Below are 18,317 nucleotides of genomic sequence, written 5' to 3'. Positions count from 1 at the left end.
GTCGTACTATTAGCCTTGTTGTGAAGATGGGTCTCCTAAGTCTTTCTTGTAAGACACTGACAGCTGAGTTAGAACAAAGCGTTTCTAACCATAACAGACTCTCTTGGCCCAAGGACAGCTTGAATCCAACCAGAAATGACCATCCAATAGGTCACTCCTTGCTTTATCACTCATACGTCAGAATTTTTTTCCTAATCTAGAAAGGAAATCCGTAATTGTTCTGTACATTACTATAGTCAAATTAGAGAATTGACAGTGGAATTCCAGCAGTTAAGCTGTGGCAGACTTCCTATCACAGATGATTTGAAAGATCAAACAAACATAATTAAACATAACTATTCTGAGATTAAAGCTGAATTAACAGTTGAAAATTACTTTGATAACAGCACTTTAGTTTTGGTCTGCAGTACTGAAGAGTTTGTGTAGATCTTGTTTGAGATAATGACACTGCATCCATCCAGTGCAAATGCAACATCTGCTTGTTTACAGCTTGCAGAAAAAATTGGAGAGTATGAAGACAACAGATGCACATCTCGACAAGGTAATTACAACAAGCACTGCTTCAGTCTCGCTGTTAGAAGATAGTTCAGGATAACTGCAACCATGGCATACTAATCATCTTATTTTTTCAGAAGGTTTCAGGTAGAGAATAGTATGTTTAAGATCTCTGGAATATTACACTGAATGCCATGTACTTTGATAGAGATAGATAGTAAATGTATATACTGAGTTCTGCTTTCAAATATGGTTTAAGAGTTCTGTTTTTGGAAACAGTGTTCTTGTACATTACTACAACAGACAAGTAATACTATTCTTTTCAATATTTGCCCTTCTTGAGCAATTGAGATTTGAGAATTGAGCCCTATACTTACACCTGATATTTATCCCGTAGGTCAAAATGATGTCAGTGTTTGTAGATATTGGGGAGTTGCTGTTCACAACTTTGCATTAATTAAGGTGTTAGAGAGACACATTCTGTGAGTGCTTCCCTTCGTTTTTACACAGAAAATCAACAGATCAACCTGTAACAGTGAATTAGGTTTTCCTATAAATTTGATATAAATCCTATAACCGCACGTGTGCTAGAAGGTTAGGAATGTGAAATGCCTTGTTTTTCCAGATATGTAACCCAGCTTTTATTTATGTCAGGGTAGAATCTTCTCTCTTGCTCTGTGCAATAAAACAATCCTTGCATATTACAGTTTAAATTGCATTTTTATCTTGGTGATTGTGTTTTATTTAGAGAGAGAAAATACAGTATTTTGTCTGTTTTGTGGTTTTGATTTTTAATAAATAATTGAAGGGGAAAGGGTCTGGCCTGTCACTCCTTTAGAGTATAAGCAGTTGTGTGCTAAATGCTGCTTTTAAGCATCTCTCTTGTCTGTCTTGTGTGTCTTTCCATTTACAGGACATAGTGACAGTAACACTTGAAGTCCTAGGAAATATTAAGGAAGAAAACCTTAATCTCTTTATACAGGTAAATATGAATACATCGCAGTCAAGTGCGAAATCACTGTGTCCTTTTGTAGAAAATCATCTTACGCTGTTCTGTTTGTGAAAACATTTTTCCTCTTTGTAGAATCTTCTGTGGGAAAAGAATGTGAAAGATAGGACTGGATGTACCATGTATGTCATAAGACTGAAGGTTTGCCTGCAACTTCCCACCTCTTTGTTTTGTGCTTTCCCTCTTTTTAAATGGAAAGAAACTGCAGTGTATTGTCAGCCACATACAGGTCAAAGAGCAGACAAAAGAGAGAACATCAGTTTGTCATTGATCCATGTAGAGACACTTAAATACCTGCTGGCCAATGAGACCACTCAAGGTAGCTGACAGAGAAGCAAACCACAGTACTACTTGCTGTGTAGTGAAAGGGGAGACTTGCAGTCCCAAACATGAGTGGGACAGGATGAATGATCAGGACATAAGTGAAAGGAGGTGATGTTGTTTTCCCCTCCTTTGCTCTGAAAGGTCTCATCCATTTCACCTAGATGGCTCCTTAGCTAGGGATGTAGTTACAGGTTTCTGTCCACGATTACAGTTATTGGCATAATAAACAGAAGTTTAATTGAGTGTAACAATGCAGCACAATGCTAGTTATGGTCCACCTAAAATTTTTTGATTACATCAGGCTGCAGTTTTAAAGATGTGATTTACACATCTTTAAAATGTATTCATCCCCGTGTACGATTCATTGCATAGTTCTGAGGTGAACGTTGGTGATGCTTGAGGATATACTTTCATTTTCCTTAAACCACAAAGCTAAGTAAATGATAAAAAAGTCGATTGTATGATTAGACAAGGTCTAAGGAAAACAATCAAATGTGCTGTGATTTGTTTCCTGAGAACATATGTGTGTCACAGGCAGCAAGGTAATTATTTCTACTTCACTGGAAGAAAGGTTTATTTCTTGACAAGTAGAACAACAGCAGCATAAAGCCAGCAGTGCTGATGCACTTCAAGCTGTCTGTTGTACTCATTAGCTGTACTGCTGATTAGAAGTATGCTTCTGTTGTACTGAGCTTTGGGATCCAAGTAATATTTACATTCTATTTTAGACAGTTTTCAAGTGATGAAAACTCTTTTAGTGCAACGTTTGGCATGTGAGTTAATGGACTTAGTTTTGAAGGTATTCCGTTGTTAATTCCATTGCTAGTCATTTCACCACACAGATATTTGTTCTTTCTCTGCTATTCAGAGATTCTGTTTCAAGACAGTGTAAGTGTTAAGCATGAGAACTCAGTGGGAACAGACTCAGCATTTTTGCCTATTTTACATCACCTTGGACAGGTGATGAGGCTTTCATAGAGACATATATCATACATACAATCAAAGTGGCATGGTAGGAGATGACATTGAAATTTGCACAAATATTCCAGGTTACCGTCCAAATAAGAAGCTGAAGGCAGAGTATAGCGAAGTATAATTCTTAATTGTAAGAATGGTTGTTACAAGAGATGACTCTGTTGCATTGTTATTTTGATCAACCTCTGCATATTTGTCAGAGGTTTTTCCCTGCTCGGTGTACTTGTAAAGTTGTTTTGTTTTTCTTTTTTTCTCCGTAAGTATTTTGTTTTTAAAGGTTTGTTTATATACTCTAACAGTTCTTTTTCTGGTAGGGGACTGGTATCTATTCAAGGCAAATCTCATCAAGAGATAGTCCAAGGTGTCCATGAGCTGTATGATCTGGAAGAGACTGCGATAGAATGGAAAGAAGATGAAAAAAGAACCAATAGGTTCATTCCCAGGGTGAGAGAGTGAGGCAGACTACTACATACTGGATCGGATTGACAGATGATGTAGTTGCCTGGAAGTAGAATAAAATGTCAGGTAACAGAGGCATCTAAGTAAAGTGTACTGAAAGAACAGACCTACAGAACAGTGAGGATTGGTAAGTGCAGAAATAGTTTTTCATTTCTAGCTTTTTCATTGATAGTTGGCCATAAAAACAGTTCCTTACAACGTAGTAACTTAAGCAGTATGAATGAAAATCATACATTGTGTAAAATGATTTTGGCATAGTTTAAATGCAAATTAATTTAAGCGTTTTTTAAACATACTCAATCCAGTTGTTTTAATTATTGTCTAGCACTTGACAGAGGAGAAGCCAGAAGGCCTTGTCAACGAAGCATCTCGGTATGGATATCAAAACCACTTTTTTAATCATAGTCAGTGACTGCACTGTGCGGAAGATCATTCAAAATTGATTCTTTTTCTTTTCTAAGGTTTTCCCCTCCCTTGCTTTTAAACAAAGGTAGAAAACAAAACTTACTCTGTACTTCATTTGATCATTCTGCTTAGATATGAATTTTCTAATAAGTAGGTTGATCTGAAAATAATGCCTCCTCTTTTTTTCCATGGAAACTACAACAGATAGAGTACAAATAACAGGTTGAAAGAAGCTCAACTTTCAGCTACAAAAACAGTTTTCAGTATAGTCTCCTCACCATTAGCTATACATTTTTGCTAGCAGTGAAAAAGCCTCAGCATGCTGTGCTTGTAAACATTTCAGTGGCCATGGCTTGTCTTTCATGTCACTGTCTGCTGCTACTTTTGTCTACTGAAATGCACAAGCCACAAGTAACCTCAAGAAGCTAATACTGTAGTCATTCCATGATGTTTTAGTTGGCTGATGGTTTGGTTAATGTTTGCCTTCCTGTACTAACAATCTAGTAATTTTACAGTGCTATGAGAGACATACTGCTTCTGCCTTACAAAAAACTGCTTGTTCAAGGTGTTCCTTTTTTCTTTTTCCAAATGCATAGGCAGGTTGCATTAGCTGATCTTGTAATCGTCAATAAAACGGATTTGGTGTCAAGGGAAGAACTGAATAAAGTCAGAACAACTGTCAGGTATGAAATTTCTGGTATAACCGTGACATTGTACATGCTCAAATGTTATTAGAAATTAGATCTCATGATTGTTCCAACAGATCGTGTAGCGAAAAAGAGCAGTGAGAAAGCAGTGAAAAAGAGTCTGCCCCTTTCTGGAGATGTTTCCAGTGCATTTCTGTGCTTCCACAGTCTCATCAGCTTGCCTAAGTAAGATTTGATGTTACCTGCTCAGAAGTGTAGAATTATAGAATAGAATCCAAGAATGCTCTTAAGTTGGAAGGAACCTTCAAGGACCATTGACTCCAACCTCTGGCTCTACTCAGGACCACCCAAAATTCCAATTCTATGTCTGAGAGCTTTCTCCAAATGTTCCTTGAACTCTGGCTGCTTGGGGCTGTTCCATGTCTACCGCCCTCTGGTGAAGAACCTTTTCCTAATACCCAACCTGACCCTCTTCTGGTGCAACTCCACACCGTTTCCTTGGCTAAATTAGGCCTAACAAATGCCTTATAATAGACCTTTGTCTTAAGTGCTCACATTCTTATACTATTGGGCAGCTGTTGCCATTTGTCTGAGTTAACTACAGGGGGCAGTGTCTGGTAGTACATACATGTTTATTAGCAAATATAAAGGGGTATGGAAGATATCTGAATAATTGTCATGGATGTAAAAGAACAAACGGGCTGAATCAAAGCAGTGTTCAAAGGTGTGTTCCATCTTTCTCAGTACCCTGACAGACAAAATGGAATATTGAGAAATACTTTGCAACGTTATTTGTGGTTCAGACTCTTGAGAATTCTTAACCTTGCAGTTTGTACTGGGAGAAGAAAAATGCTATGTTCAGTAGTAGTATTTTATTGTCAGAAGTTGTGAATTTTGACCTTGGTTCGGCTATAAAATGTCACAAAAGCAAACTTTTTCTTGATGCCTCTTGGACTGTAAAACATTGAGTAACAGTGTGAGAGATGTCGTTATGTTTCTTGTATTGCTCTACATTGTTAAATTGTTCAATGGATATATTACAGTTGCTTTTGAACCTCATTTTGCTTTTTTCTATTTGTTTTAGGTCAATAAATGGACTTGTCGAAATTTTGGAGACACAAAGGTCGAGGTATTAGATTAACCTGTATTCCAACAAGTACCAAATCCTGTCCCACTGACATTATTTTTACAAAGCTTTCATTATGATCTGTTGGCTGTGCACATGCATACCTACCTGTACTGTGTTTTAATGTGTGCTTGTGTTCAAAGAGGTACAGAACGATTGTTCCCATCAGAGAATTAGATAACACTTAGGCATCCAAAACAAATCACATCTTTCAGAAAACAGATTCTTGTGTGGTTTTTTTTGTTTGTTTGTTTGTTTGTTTTTAGTATTAATTTGTTTTTTAACTGTATTCACTAAAATTCTCTTTTTATGCTCCCATATTACTGTACAGCTGAAAGCTGCTTTACTCCATGGTAGATAGCACTGACTGCTGACATCTGAAAATAGGGCTAGCTTCTGGTGCTTTGCATTGGAATAAGAGATCAGGAAAAAAAAAACAACAGACATGAACAATTATTTATATGTTTAAAAATGAGTAATCGAAGCTTCAGTACACATAATTCTTACATGCAGTGAAAATACAAAGCTTTCTTTCTCTCCCTATCTGTGCAGAGTTGATCTTTCCAATGTGCTGGACCTGCATGCTTTTGACAGTCTATCTGGAATCAGGTATGGCAGTAATTTCACTTTTATTAAAAGTAATGCTCATTGCATAGATAGACGCATGAAGTAGGTACATTTACATTTAGGCAGAGTCTGCATCTGAATTTCTGTTCCATGTTCTAGTTCAGACACTTGTTTACAATTCTCAGTAAGAGTAAGAAGTACTAGAAAGAGGATGTTTTTCCACTTGAGATACATGCAGCAAAAGATTGTAGGGTTTGTAAAATGAAATGAGAGCCAAAGCACCCATGATTGTTTGGCGTTTTCCCCCCGTTTCCCTTGTTGAGGCTTTAAGTTGTCCATTAGTACTACTACTACTAAATAAGATCTCAGTGCTTTTTTCTGGTTCTCTTAAAACTCAGAGGATTTAATTTTTTTCTTGCTTTACATTGTGATGAACTGGAGACCTTAGTTTTCACAGGAAACTCTGAGTTCCACAACAACCTAAGCCTTGGAAATGTTGTTCAGCGTGTTCCTGGATCCGTTATGTCCTCTGGTTCTTTTATGACTAAGAGGCTCAGCTTTAAATTAGCAAACACTGCACAGTGTGCAGTGGGAATTAGCTTTGGGAATGAGTTAAGTAGAAAGTGGTGTATAGTATTTCACTTCATTTTGTACTGCACATTTTACTCTTAGAAGCAATGGCTTTGTTCCTTTTTTACTTCCTAACATAGTTTCAAAAAGTGATGCCCAACAAATCATCCCACAGATGTCAGAAGTTACTTTTTGTTTTATAAAGATGTAAGAGTGTAAAATGTAGATAGAAGTCCATGGCGACTTACTCTATGATGGTTAAAAGTTAGTAGGAGGGTCGTACTATTAGCCTTGTTGTGAAGATGGGTCTCCTAAGTCTTTCTTGTAAGACACTGACAGCTGAGTTAGAACAAAGCGTTTCTAACCATAACAGACTCTCTTGGCCCAAGGACAGCTTGAATCCAACCAGAAATGACCATCCAATAGGTCACTCCTTGCTTTATCACTCATACGTCAGAATTTTTTTCCTAATCTAGAAAGGAAATCCGTAATTGTTCTGTACATTACTATAGTCAAATTAGAGAATTGACAGTGGAATTCCAGCAGTTAAGCTGTGGCAGACTTCCTATCACAGATGATTTGAAAGATCAAACAAACATAATTAAACATAACTATTCTGAGATTAAAGCTGAATTAACAGTTGAAAATTACTTTGATAACAGCACTTTAGTTTTGGTCTGCAGTACTGAAGAGTTTGTGTAGATCTTGTTTGAGATAATGACACTGCATCCATCCAGTGCAAATGCAACATCTGCTTGTTTACAGCTTGCAGAAAAAATTGGAGAGTATGAAGACAACAGATGCACATCTCGACAAGGTAATTACAACAAGCACTGCTTTAGTCTCGCTGTTAGAAGATAGTTCAGGATAACTGCAACCATGGCATACTAATCATCTTATTTTTTCAGAAGGTTTCAGGTAGAGAATAGTATGTTTAAGATCTCTGGAATATTACACTGAATGCCATGTACTTTGATAGAGATAGATAGTAAATGTATATACTGAGTTCTGCTTTCAAATATGGTTTAAGAGTTCTGTTTTTGGAAACAGTGTTCTTGTACATTACTACAACAGACAAGTAATACTATTCTTTTCAATATTTGCCCTTCTTGAGCAATTGAGATTTGAGAATTGAGCCCTATACTTACACCTGATATTTATCCCGTAGGTCAAAATGATGTCAGTGTTTGTAGATATTGGGGAGTTGCTGTTCACAACTTTGCATTAATTAAGGTGTTAGAGAGACACATTCTGTGAGTGCTTCCCTTCGTTTTTACACAGAAAATCAACAGATCAACCTGTAACAGTGAATTAGGTTTTCCTATAAATTTGATATAAATCCTATAACCGCACGTGTGCTAGAAGGTTAGGAATGTGAAATGCCTTGTTTTTCCAGATATGTAACCCAGCTTTTATTTATGTCAGGGTAGAATCTTCTCTCTTGCTCTGTGCAATAAAACAATCCTTGCATATTACAGTTTAAATTGCATTTTTATCTTGGTGATTGTGTTTTATTTAGAGAGAAAATACAGTATTTTGTCTGTTTTGTGGTTTTGATTTTTAATAAATAATTGAAGGGGAAAGGGTCTGGCCTGTCACTCCTTTAGAGTATAAGCAGTTGTGTGCTAAATGCTGCTTTTAAGCATCTCTCTTGTCTGTCTTGTGTGTCTTTCCATTTACAGGACATAGTGACAGTAACACTTGAAGTCCTAGGAAATATTAAGGAAGAAAACCTTAATCTCTTTATACAGGTAAATATGAATACATCGCAGTCAAGTGCGAAATCACTGTGTCCTTTTGTAGAAAATCATCTTACGCTGTTGTGTTTGTGAAAACATTTTTCCTCTTTGTAGAATCTTCTGTGGGAAAAGAATGTGAAAGATAGGACTGGATGTACCATGGATGTCATAAGACTGAAGGTTTGCCTGCAACTTCCCACCTCTTTGTTTTGTGCTTTCCCTCTTTTTAAATGGAAAGAAACTGCAGTGTATTGTCAGCCACATACAGGTCAAAGAGCAGACAAAAGAGAGAACATCAGTTTGTCATTGATCCATGTAGAGACACTTAAATACCTGCTGGCCAATGAGACCACTCAAGGTAGCTGACAGAGAAGCAAACCACAGTACTACTTGCTGTGTAGTGAAAGGGGAGACTTGCAGTCCCAAACATGAGTGGGACAGGATGAATGATCAGGACATAAGTGAAAGGAGGTGATGTTGTTTTCCCCTCCTTTGCTCTGAAAGGTCTCATCCGGATATTTCACCTAGATGGCTCCTTATCTAGGGATGTAATTACAGGTTTCTGTCCATGATTACAGTTATTGGCATAATAAACCGAAGTTTAATTGAGTGTAACAATGCAGCACAATGCTAGTTATGGTCCACCTAAAATTTTTTGATTACATCAGGCTGCAGTTTTAAAGATGTGATTTACACATAAGTGTATTCATCCCCGTGTACGATTCATTGCATAGTTCTGAGGTGAACGTTGGTGATGCTTGAGGATATACTTTCATTTTCCTTAAACCACAAAGCTAAGTAAATGATAAAAAAGTCGATTGTATGATTAGACAAGGTCTAAGGAAAACAATCAAATGTGCTGTGATTTGTTTCCTGAGAACATATGTGTGTCACAGGCAGCAAGGTAATTATTTCTACTTCACTGGAAGAAAGGTTTATTTCTTGACAAGTAGAACAACAGCAGCATAAAGCCGGCAGTGCTGATGCACTTCAAGCTGTCTGTTGTACTCATTAGCTGTACTGCTGATTAGAAGTATGCTTCTGTTGTACTGAGCTTTGGGATCCAAGTAATATTTACATTCTATTTTAGACAGTTTTCAAGTGATGAAAACTCTTTTAGTGCAACGTTTGGCATGTGAGTTAATGGACTTAGTTTTGAAGGTATTCCATTGTTAATTCCATTGCTAGTCATTTCACCACACAGATATTTGTTCTTTCTCTGCTATTCAGAGATTCTGTTTCAAGACAGTGTAAGTGTTAAGCATGAGAACTCAGTGGGAACAGACTCAGCATTTTTGCCTATTTTACATCACCTTGGACAGGTGATGAGGCTTTCATAGAGACATATATCATACATACAATCAAAGTGGCATGGTAGGAGATGACATTGAAATTTGCACAAATATTCCAGGTTACCGTCCAAATAAGAAGCTGAAGGCAGAGTATAGCGAAGTATAATTCTTAATTGTAAGAATGGTTGTTACAAGAGATGACTCTGTTGCATTGTTATTTTGATCAACCTCTGCATATTTGTCAGAGGTTTTTCCCTGCTCTGTGTACTTGTAAAGTTGTTTTGTTTTTCTTTTTTTCTCCGTAAGTATTTTGTTTTTAAAGGTTTGTTTATATACTCTAACAGTTCTTTTTCTGGTAGGGGACTGGTATCTATTCAAGGCAAATCTCATCAAGAGATAGTCCAAGGTGTCCATGAGCTGTATGATCTGGAAGAGACTGCGATAGAATGGAAAGAAGATGAAAAAAGAACCAATAGGTTCATTCCCAGGGTGAGAGAGTGAGGCAGACTACTACATACTGGATCGGATTGACAGATGATGTAGTTGCCTGGAAGTAGAATAAAATGTCAGGTAACAGAGGCATCTAAGTAAAGTGTACTGAAAGAACAGACCTACAGAACAGTGAGGATTGGTAAGTGCAGAAACAGTTTTTCATTTCTAGCTTTTTCATTGATAGTTGGCCATAAAAACAGTTCCTTACAACGTAGTAACTTAAGCAGTATGAATGAAAATCATACATTGTGTAAAATGATTTTGGCATAGTTTAAATGCAAATTAATTTGAGCGTTTTTTAAACATGCTCAATCCAGTTGTTTTAATTATTGTCTAGCACTTGACAGAGGAGAAGCCAGAAGGCCTTGTCAACGAAGCATCTCGGTATGGATATCAAAACCACTTTTTTAATCATAGTCAGTGACTGCACTGTGCGGAAGATCATTCAAAATTGATTCTTTTTCTTTTCTAAGGTTTTCCCCTCCCTTGCTTTTAAACAAAGGTAGAAAACAAAACTTACTCTGTACTTCATTTGATCATTCTGCTTAGATATGAATTTTCTAATAAGTAGGTTGATCTGAAAATAATGCCTCCTCTTTTTTTCCATGGAAACTACAACAGATAGAGTACAAATAACAGGTTGAAAGAAGCTCAACTTTCAGCTACAAAAACAGTTTTCAGTATAGTCTCCTCACCATTAGCTATACATTTTTGCTAGCAGTGAAAAAGCCTCAGCATGCTGTGCTTGTAAACATTTCAGTGGCCATGGCTTGTCTTTCATGTCACTGTCTGCTGCTACTTTTGTCTACTGAAATGCACAAGCCACAAGTAACCTCAAGAAGCTAATACTGTAGTCATTCCATGATGTTTTAGTTGGCTGATGGTTTGGTTAATGTTTGCCTTCCTGTACTAACAATCTAGTAATTTTACAGTGCTATGAGAGACATACTGCTTCTGCCTTACAAAAAACTGCTTGTTCAAGGTGTTCCTTTTTTCTTTTTCCAAATGCACAGGCAGGTTGCATTAGCTGATCTTGTAATCGTCAATAAAACGGATTTGGTGTCAAGGGAAGAATTGAATAAAGTCAGAACAACTGTCAGGTATGAAATTTCTGGTATAACCGTGACATTGTACATGCTCAAATGTTATTAGAAATTAGATCTCATGATTGTTCCAACAGATCGTGTAGTGAAAAAGAGCAGTGAGAAAGCAGTGAAAAAGAGTCTGCCCCTTTCTGGAGATGTTTCCAGTGCATTTCTGTGCTTCCACAGTCTCATCAGCTTGCCTAAGTAAGATTTGATGTTACCTGCTCAGAAGTGTAGAATTATAGAATAGAATCCAAGAATGCTCTTAAGTTGGAAGGAACCTTCAAGGACCATTGACTCCAACCTCTGGCTCTACTCAGGACCACCCAAAATTCCAATTCTATGTCTGAGAGCTTTCTCCAAATGTTCCTTGAACTCTGGCTGCTTGGGGCTGTTCCATGTCTACCGCCCTCTGGTGAAGAACCTTTTCCTAATACCCAACCTGACCCTCTTCTGGTGCAACTCCACACCGTTTCCTTGGCTAAATTAGGCCTAACAAATGCCTTATAATAGACCTTTGTCTTAAGTGCTCACATTCTTATACTATTGGGCAGCTGTTGCCATTTGTCTGAGTTAACTACAGGGGGCAGTGTCTGGTAGTACATACATGTTTATTAGCAAATATAAAGGGGTATGGAAGATATCTGAATAATTGTCATGGATGTAAAAGAACAAACGGGCTGAATCAAAGCAGTGTTCAAAGGTGTGTTCCATCTTTCTCAGTACCCTGACAGACAAAATGGAATATTGAGAAATACTTTGCAACGTTATTTGTGGTTCAGACTCTTGAGAATTCTTAACCTTGCAGTTTGTACTGGGAGAAGAAAAATGCTATGTTCAGTAGTAGTATTTTATTGTCAGAAGTTGTGAATTTTGACCTTGGTTCGGCTATAAAATGTCACAAAAGCAAACTTTTTCTTGATGCCTCTTGGACTGTAAAACATTGAGTAACAGTGTGAGAGATGTCGTTATGTTTCTTGTATTGCTCTACATTGTTAAATTGTTCAATGGATATATTACAGTTGCATTTGAACCTCATTTTGCTTTTTTCTATTTGTTTTAGGTCAATAAATGGACTTGTCGAAATTTAGGAGACACAAAGGTCGAGGTATTAGATTAACCTGTATTCCAACAAGTACCAAATCCTGTCCCACTGACATTATTTTTACCAAGCTTTCATTATGATCTGTTGGCTGTGCACATGCATACCTACCTGTACTGTGTTTTAATGTGTGCTTGTGTTCAAAGAGGTACAGAACGATTGTTCCCATCAGAGAATTAGATAACACTTAGGCATCCAATACAAATCACATCTTTCAGAAAACAGATTCTTGTGTGGTTTTTTTTGTTTGTTTCTTTGTTTAATATTAATTTATTTTTTAACTGTATTCACTAAAATTCTCTTTTTATGCTCCCATATTACTGTACAGCTGAAAGCTGCTTTACTCCATGGTAGATAGCACTGACTGCTGACATCTGAAAACAGGGCTAGCTTCTGGTGCTTTGCATTGGAATAAGAGATCAGGAAAAAAAAAACAACAGACATGAACAATTATTTATATGTTTAAAAATGAGTAATCGCAGCTTCAGTACACATAATTCTTACATGCAGTGAAAATACAAAGCTTTCTTTCTCTCCCTATCTGTGCAGAGTTGATCTTTCCAATGTGCTGGACCTGCATGCTTTTGACAGTCTATCTGGAATCAGGTATGGCAGTAATTTCACTTTTATTAAAAGTAATGCTCATTGCATAGATAGACGCATGAAGTAGGTACATTTACATTTAGGCAGAGTCTGCATCTGAATTTCTGTTCCATGTTCTAGTTCAGACACTTGTTTACAATTCTCAGTAAGAGTAAGAAGTACTAGAAAGAGGATGTTTTTCCACTTGAGATACATGCAGCAAAAGATTGTAGGGTTTGTAAAATGAAATGAGAGCCAAAGCACCCATGATTGTTTGGCGTTTTCCCCCCGTTTCCCTTGTTGAGGCTTTAAGTTGTCCATTAGTACTACTACTACTAAATAAGATCTCAGTGCTTTTTTCTGGTTCTCTTAAAACTCAGAGGATTTAATTTTTTTCTTGCTTTACATTGTGATGAACTGGAGACCTTAGTTTTCACAGGAAACTCTGAGTTCCACAACAACCTAAGCCTTGGAAATGTTGTTCAGCGTGTTCCTGGATCCGTTATGTCCTCTGGTTCTTTTATGACTAAGAGGCTCAGCTTTAAATTAGCAAACACTGCACAGTGTGCAGTGGGAATTAGCTTTGGGAATGAGTTAAGTAGAAAGTGGTGTATAGTATTTCACTTCATTTTATACTGCACATTTTACTCTTAGAAGCAATGGCTTTGTTCCTTTTTTACTTCCTAACATAGTTTCAAAAAGTGATGCCCAACAAATCATCCCACAGATGTCAGAAGTTACTTTTTGTTTTATAAAGATGTAAGAGTGTAAAATGTAGATAGAAGTCCATGGCGACTTACTCTATGATGGTTAAAAGTTAGTAGGTCGTACTAGCCTTGTTGTGAAAATGGGTCTCCTAAGTCTTTCTTGTAAGACACTGACAGCTGAGTTAGAACAAAGCGTTTCTAACCATAACAGACTCTCTTGGCCCAAGGACAGCTTGAATCCAACCAGAAATGACCATCCAATAGGTCACTCCTTGCTTTATCACTCTTAGGTCAGAATTTTTTTCCTAATCTAGAAAGGAAATCCGTAATTGTTCTGTACATTACTATAGTCAAATTAGAGAATTGACAGTGGAATTCCAGCAGTTAAGCTGTGGCAGACTTCCTATCACAGATGATTTGAAAGATCAAACAAACATAATTAAACATAACTATTCTGAGATTAAAGCTGAATTAACAGTTGAAAATTACTTTGATAACAGCACTTTAGTTTTGGTCTGCAGTACTGAAGAGTTTGTGTAGATCTTGTTTGAGATAATGACATTGCATCCATCCAGTGCAAATGCAACATCTGCTTGTTTACAGCTTGCAGAAAAAATTGGAGAGTATGAAGACAACAGATGCACATCTCGACAAGGTAATTACAACAAGCACTGCTTTAGTCTCGCTGTTAGAAGATAGTTCAGGATAACTGCAACCATGGCATACTAATCATCTTATTTTTTCAGAAGGTTTCAGGTAGAGAATAGTATGTTTAAGATCTCTGGAATATTACACTGAATGCCATGTACTTTGATAGAGATAGATAGTAAATGTATATACTGAGTTCTGCTTTCAAATATGGTTTAAGAGTTCTGTTTTTGGAAACAGTGTTCTTGTACATTACTACAACAGACAAGTAATACTATTCTTTTCAATATTTGCCCTTCTTGAGCAATTGAGATTTGAGAATTGAGCCCTATACTTACACCTGATATTTATCCCGTAGGTCAAAATGATGTCAGTGTTTGTAGATATTGGGGAGTTGCTGTTCACAACTTTGCATTAATTAAGGTGTTAGAGAGACACATTCTGTGAGTGCTTCCCTTCGTTTTTACACAGAAAATCAACAGATCAACCTGTAACAGTGAATTAGGTTTTCCTATAAATTTGATATAAATCCTATAACCGCACGTGTGCTAGAAGGTTAGGAATGTGAAATGCCTTGTTTTTCCAGATATGTAACCCAGCTTTTATTTATGTCAGGGTAGAATCTTCTCTCTTGCTCTGTGCAATAAAACAATCCTTGCATATTACAGTTTAAATTGCATTTTTATCTTGGTGATTGTGTTTTATTTAGAGAGAAAATACAGTATTTTGTCTGTTTTGTGGTTTTGATTTTTAATAAATAATTGAAGGGGAAAGGGTCTGGCCTGTCACTCCTTTAGAGTATAAGCAGTTGTGTGCTAAATGCTGCTTTTAAGCATCTCTCTTGTCTGTCTTGTGTGTCTTTCCATTTACAGGACATAGTGACAGTAACACTTGAAGTCCTAGGAAATATTAAGGAAGAAAACCTTAATCTCTTTATACAGGTAAATATGAATACATCGCAGTCAAGTGCGAAATCACTGTGTCCTTTTGTAGAAAATCATCTTACGCTGTTGTGTTTGTGAAAACATTTTTCCTCTTTGTAGAATCTTCTGTGGGAAAAGAATGTGAAAGATAGGACTGGATGTACCATGGATGTCATAAGACTGAAGGTTTGCCTGCAACTTCCCACCTCTTTGTTTTGTGCTTTCCCTCTTTTTAAATGGAAAGAAACTGCAGTGTATTGTCAGCCACATACAGGTCAAAGAGCAGACAAAAGAGAGAACATCAGTTTGTCATTGATCCATGTAGAGACACTTAAATACCTGCTGGCCAATGAGACCACTCAAGGTAGCTGACAGAGAAGCAAACCACAGTACTACTTGCTGTGTAGTGAAAGGGGAGACTTGCAGTCCCAAACATGAGTGGGACAGGATGAATGATCAGGACATAAGTGAAAGGAGGTGATGTTGTTTTCCCCTCCTTTGCTCTGAAAGGTCTCATCCGGATATTTCACCTAGATGGCTCCTTATCTAGGGATGTAATTACAGGTTTCTGTCCATGATTACAGTTATTGGCATAATAAACCGAAGTTTAATTGAGTGTAACAATGCAGCACAATGCTAGTTATGGTCCACCTAAAATTTTTTGATTACATCAGGCTGCAGTTTTAAAGATGTGATTTACACATAAGTGTATTCATCCCCGTGTACGATTCATTGCATAGTTCTGAGGTGAACGTTGGTGATGCTTGAGGATATACTTTCATTTTCCTTAAACCACAAAGCTAAGTAAATGATAAAAAAGTCGATTGTATGATTAGACAAGGTCTAAGGAAAACAATCAAATGTGCTGTGATTTGTTTCCTGAGAACATATGTGTGTCACAGGCAGCAAGGTAATTATTTCTACTTCACTGGAAGAAAGGTTTATTTCTTGACAAGTAGAACAACAGCAGCATAAAGCCGGCAGTGCTGATGCACTTCAAGCTGTCTGTTGTACTCATTAGCTGTACTGCTGATTAGAAGTATGCTTCTGTTGTACTGAGCTTTGGGATCCAAGTAATATTTACATTCTATTTTAGACAGTTTTCAAGTGATGAAAACTCTTTTAGTGCAACGTTTGGCATGTGAGTTAATGGACTTAGTTTTGAAGGTATTCCATTGTTAATTCCATTGCTAGTCATTTCACCACACAGATATTTGTTCTTTCTCTGCTATTCAGAGATTCTGTTTCAAGACAGTGTAAGTGTTAAGCATGAGAACTCAGTGGGAACAGACTCAGCATTTTTGCCTATTTTACATCACCTTGGACAGGTGATGAGGCTTTCATAGAGACATATATCATACATACAATCAAAGTGGCATGGTAGGAGATGACATTGAAATTTGCACAAATATTCCAGGTTACCGTCCAAATAAGAAGCTGAAGGCAGAGTATAGCGAAGTATAATTCTTAATTGTAAGAATGGTTGTTACAAGAGATGACTCTGTTGCATTGTTATTTTGATCAACCTCTGCATATTTGTCAGAGGTTTTTCCCTGCTCTGTGTACTTGTAAAGTTGTTTTGTTTTTCTTTTTTTCTCCGTAAGTATTTTGTTTTTAAAGGTTTGTTTATATACTCTAACAGTTCTTTTTCTGGTAGGGGACTGGTATCTATTCAAGGCAAATCTCATCAAGAGATAGTCCAAGGTGTCCATGAGCTGTATGATCTGGAAGAGACTGCGATAGAATGGAAAGAAGATGAAAAAAGAACCAATAGGTTCATTCCCAGGGTGAGAGAGTGAGGCAGACTACTACATACTGGATCGGATTGACAGATGATGTAGTTGCCTGGAAGTAGAATAAAATGTCAGGTAACAGAGGCATCTAAGTAAAGTGTACTGAAAGAACAGACCTACAGAACAGTGAGGATTGGTAAGTGCAGAAACAGTTTTTCATTTCTAGCTTTTTCATTGATAGTTGGCCATAAAAACAGTTCCTTACAACGTAGTAACTTAAGCAGTATGAATGAAAATCATACATTGTGTAAAATGATTTTGGCATAGTTTAAATGCAAATTAATTTGAGCGTTTTTTAAACATGCTCAATCCAGTTGTTTTAATTATTGTCTAGCACTTGACAGAGGAGAAGCCAGAAGGCCTTGTCAACGAAGCATCTCGGTATGGATATCAAAACCACTTTTTTAATCATAGTCAGTGACTGCACTGTGCGGAAGATCATTCAAAATTGATTCTTTTTCTTTTCTAAGGTTTTCCCCTCCCTTGCTTTTAAACAAAGGTAGAAAACAAAACTTACTCTGTACTTCATTTGATCATTCTGCTTAGATATGAATTTTCTAATAAGTAGGTTGATCTGAAAATAATGCCTCCTCTTTTTTTCCATGGAAACTACAACAGATAGAGTACAAATAACAGGTTGAAAGAAGCTCAACTTTCAGCTACAAAAACAGTTTTCAGTATAGTCTCCTCACCATTAGCTATACATTTTTGCTAGCAGTGAAAAAGCCTCAGCATGCTGTGCTTGTAAACATTTCAGTGGCCATGGCTTGTCTTTCATGTCACTGTCTGCTGCTACTTTTGTCTACTGAAATGCACAAGCCACAAGTAACCTCAAGAAGCTAATACTGTAGTCATTCCATGATGTTTTAGTTGGCTGATGGTTTGGTTAATGTTTGCCTTCCTGTACTAACAATCTAGTAATTTTACAGTGCTATGAGAGACATACTGCTTCTGCCTTACAAAAAACTGCTTGTTCAAGGTGTTCCTTTTTTCTTTTTCCAAATGCACAGGCAGGTTGCATTAGCTGATCTTGTAATCGTCAATAAAACGGATTTGGTGTCAAGGGAAGAATTGAATAAAGTCAGAACAACTGTCAGGTATGAAATTTCTGGTATAACCGTGACATTGTACATGCTCAAATGTTATTAGAAATTAGATCTCATGATTGTTCCAACAGATCGTGTAGTGAAAAAGAGCAGTGAGAAAGCAGTGAAAAAGAGTCTGCCCCTTTCTGGAGATGTTTCCAGTGCATTTCTGTGCTTCCACAGTCTCATCAGCTTGCCTAAGTAAGATTTGATGTTACCTGCTCAGAAGTGTAGAATTATAGAATAGAATCCAAGAATGCTCTTAAGTTGGAAGGAACCTTCAAGGACCATT

General features: G+C 37.0%; 3 long non-coding RNA genes across 12 annotated transcripts; all 3 read left to right on the top strand.

Annotated features, from left to right (window-relative positions):
* The first annotated feature begins 17 nt into the window (after positions 1-17).
* Positions 18-6,050, top strand: LOC146754047 (uncharacterized). Of its 4 annotated transcripts, XR_014939621.1 has the most exons (8): positions 18-541; positions 1,409-1,477; positions 1,580-1,645; positions 3,118-3,247; positions 3,588-3,634; positions 4,264-4,350; positions 5,399-5,443; positions 5,993-6,050. It is a non-coding gene; the product is annotated as an uncharacterized LOC146754047 (long non-coding RNA). The 4 variants fall into 4 exon arrangements; XR_014939620.1 differs by having other exon boundaries at positions 3,588-4,350; XR_014939618.1 differs by lacking the exons at positions 3,588-3,634; positions 4,264-4,350; positions 5,399-5,443; positions 5,993-6,050 and having other exon boundaries at positions 3,118-3,489.
* An 820-nt stretch (positions 6,051-6,870) lies between these two features.
* Positions 6,871-11,202, top strand: LOC146754046 (uncharacterized). Of its 4 annotated transcripts, XR_014939612.1 has the most exons (6): positions 7,321-7,394; positions 8,260-8,328; positions 8,431-8,496; positions 9,968-10,239; positions 10,438-10,484; positions 11,114-11,202. It is a non-coding gene; the product is annotated as an uncharacterized LOC146754046 (long non-coding RNA). The 4 variants fall into 4 exon arrangements; XR_014939614.1 differs by having other exon boundaries at positions 6,871-7,394; positions 9,968-10,097; positions 10,438-11,202; XR_014939611.1 differs by having other exon boundaries at positions 7,322-7,394; positions 10,438-11,202.
* A 2,498-nt stretch (positions 11,203-13,700) lies between these two features.
* LOC146754045 (uncharacterized) lies at positions 13,701-18,039 on the top strand. Of its 4 annotated transcripts, XR_014939604.1 has the most exons (6): positions 13,705-14,231; positions 15,097-15,165; positions 15,268-15,333; positions 16,805-17,076; positions 17,275-17,321; positions 17,951-18,039. It is a non-coding gene; the product is annotated as an uncharacterized LOC146754045 (long non-coding RNA). The 4 variants fall into 4 exon arrangements; XR_014939606.1 differs by having other exon boundaries at positions 13,701-14,231; positions 16,805-16,934; positions 17,275-18,039; XR_014939603.1 differs by having other exon boundaries at positions 13,706-14,231; positions 17,275-18,039.
* Positions 18,040-18,317: the final 278 nt, after the last annotated feature.

Source organism: Coturnix japonica, chromosome Z (genome assembly GCF_054131305.1).
Source record: "Coturnix japonica strain WE chromosome Z, WE-NBRP24, whole genome shotgun sequence".
In the NCBI taxonomy this organism is placed as follows: domain Eukaryota; kingdom Metazoa; phylum Chordata; class Aves; order Galliformes; family Phasianidae; genus Coturnix; species Coturnix japonica.
This window is presented reverse-complemented; position numbering and strand designations above follow the sequence as displayed.